Below are 2785 nucleotides of genomic sequence, written 5' to 3' on the forward strand. Positions count from 1 at the left end.
GTAATCGTACAGGTGCCGTCTTATTCTTAATTGTTGCGAAACAGACATTTTAATCAAAAGCATAAAATAAAGCATTCCGGTGTCTGAAATTCACTGCGACGCTTTGTTTAATTGCATCTATTGTAATAACACTGCGGGTAATTAAAACAACAAATAATTAGTAATTCAATTTTACTGCAGATTTGGAGTCAGAATTAATATAGGTTTAACAAAATTGTTTTATGCCGTTGATTGTTTTCGCTGCATGAAATTAAATCATTGTAATTATATGTAAACCTGTTCTGTACACTAGACGACACAATTATTATATCATCGACTTCGACAGATCGTAATGTTTGTGAGATACTTGATTTTGCTAATACGATGATACATACAAAAAGACGTATCAAAGAGGCACTAGAATGCTATTGCGTCAGTACCGAGTGTTTATCGCAAATGGTTTGCATGAAGGCGGGGAAGAAATGCATGAGTTTGGATCTCATTATTGTTTCATTGTCGTATAACCTGTTTCTACTGTTTCCTTCTTTCGTGGAAATGGTTTGAAGCGTGATATATGAACCTGCCGTAAAGCCCTTCTCTCCACTATATTTTTCTATTATTTATTATTTTTTTCTATACCTGTTCTTTCCTGTTCCTGTTTGTTGGTATAGCTGCTTTTTATAGTCCCGCGTGTGCTTGCCTCTACGTGCGCTTGCGTGCGTGAGTGAGTGCGCTAACTAAGAGGGCTAGAATTATATATTGTTTTTATTGTCAGGACTATAAAATTATAGCTAATATCAACAGTAACTTGTATTCGCATTTTTATTGCGTACCCGTGTTATTATTAATACCATGTAATACCTAGTATCAAAACGGTAAGGTTATAAAATATTATAAACGTGAAAGCGTACTGGGTACCCCACCCTCTCAATAGATAGATAGAGTGTGTCTCGTCTTATTGCATATGGCCTTTGATGCCATAATACTGTGGCTTAAATGTAGATGTCGCCACAAGGTATATTAATCTAAAGCGTAGAAATATATAGATATTAGAAAAATATATAGATCTTATTTCTATGATCTAGAGCCTTGTAAAAGTTGGGAGAACCGGACGATTAGAGTAAAAATAGAAACTATGATCTTCCTAACTGCTAGTATGACGTAAATTTTGCTCGCCGCAGCGAAGCGTGACAGAGAGAGTTTCGATGGACCCACACCTTGTAGTCCGTAGTGGCAGCTTAGGCCGCTTGATCCAATATCTAACATAATTAGCGTCGAGCACCTAGGGTAATATGTAAATATGTAAATGTGTAATTCTGTAAATATATACAGGTGTATTACACATTTTTAGTTCCGCCTTTGCCACGTGCAACTTACATTTACTATTTTGATCTATCGCGAAAAAGCACCGAAGCGTGATGTCAACAGAATTGGGAATGGCTCTATCTGTAAACGCCACCTGTTTGTTTTTTCCAGGTACCGGATCTCGCGTGTAAAATCGTGTAACATTGGATTTTATAGGGAGGGTGATGATATATAAGGTACGCGCGTCAAGCTGTATAGCAAGCAGTACACGTTCACTACCACGGTGCCGAGCTACAGATACCTTCCTCTGCGACAGACATCATAAGGTAAGCCATGACATTTTATTTAGTGCTACACACAATCGCACACACACAATCGCACACACACGCACGCACGCAAACGCACATGCTCACGCACTCACTCTCTCACACACACACGCACACACACACACACACACACACACACACACACACACACACACACACACACACACACACACACACACACACACACACACACACACACACACACACACACACACACACACACACACACACACTCACACACAGACATACACACGCGCGCTCATCGCACACGCACGCAGCCACGCTCGCAAGAACGTACGACCAAACGAACGAACGAACGAACGAACGAACGAACGAACGAACGAACTAATAAACACGCACTCACACACGGACGCACGCGAGCACGCATCCTAGGGCACAATCGCACAACGTACGGCCACAAGTATTTCAAGCTACGGTACGGTACTAAGGGAGTGTCATAATCTAGACACTAGTAATATAGAATATAGAACACATAATACGCATAATATAGAATGTAGTCTATATTATGACACTTCTAGCGCTATTAGACGCTTACTTCTACATTTACATATGATATATTTTCAGCGTTCTTATTTCCCACAACGAAATGAAGAGAGTGATCTTGGCGATACTACTGATCGTTTCCCTGGTGGCGTCCACGCAAGCGGGTAAGCGCACTCACACACGGACGCACGCGAGCACGCATCCTAAGGCACAATCGCACAACGTACAGCCACAGGTATTTCAAGCTACGGTACGGTACTATCGGGAGTGTCCGAATATAGACACTAGTAATATAGAATATAGAACACATAATACGCATAATATAGAATGTAGTCTATATTATGACACTTCTAACGCTATTAAACGCTTACTTCTACATTTACATATTATGATATATTTTCAGCGTTCTTATTTCCCACAACGAAATGAAGAGAGTGATCTTGGCGATACTACTGCTCGTTTCCCTGGTGGCGTCCACGGAAGCGGGTAAGCGCACTCACACACACATTCTTACCAGGATTTAATGCACAATCGCTCGCTATAATATAATCAAATGGAATACAATGAAAGAAATTCATCCCGTAGTACTACTGTACTAAGCGTCAAATGTATCTGCAGTAGAATCGTTGCCTGTTATATTTTAATTACCTGCTGTAAAGCTATTTGTGTAC

General features: G+C 40.3%; 1 long non-coding RNA gene across 1 annotated transcript; it reads left to right on the forward strand.

The window, feature by feature from the left end:
- Window positions 1-1035: 1035 nt before the first annotated feature.
- LOC106819136 lies at window positions 1036-2278 on the forward strand. The gene is made up of 3 exons (XR_001395357.1): window positions 1036-1266; window positions 1456-1610; window positions 2196-2278. It is a non-coding gene; the product is annotated as an uncharacterized LOC106819136 (long non-coding RNA).
- Window positions 2279-2785: the final 507 nt, after the last annotated feature.

The sequence above is a fragment of the Priapulus caudatus genome, unplaced genomic scaffold (genome assembly GCF_000485595.1).
Source record: "Priapulus caudatus unplaced genomic scaffold, Priapulus_caudatus-5.0.1 Scaffold2880, whole genome shotgun sequence".
Classification (NCBI taxonomy): Eukaryota; Metazoa; Priapulida; class Priapulimorpha; order Priapulimorphida; family Priapulidae; genus Priapulus; species Priapulus caudatus.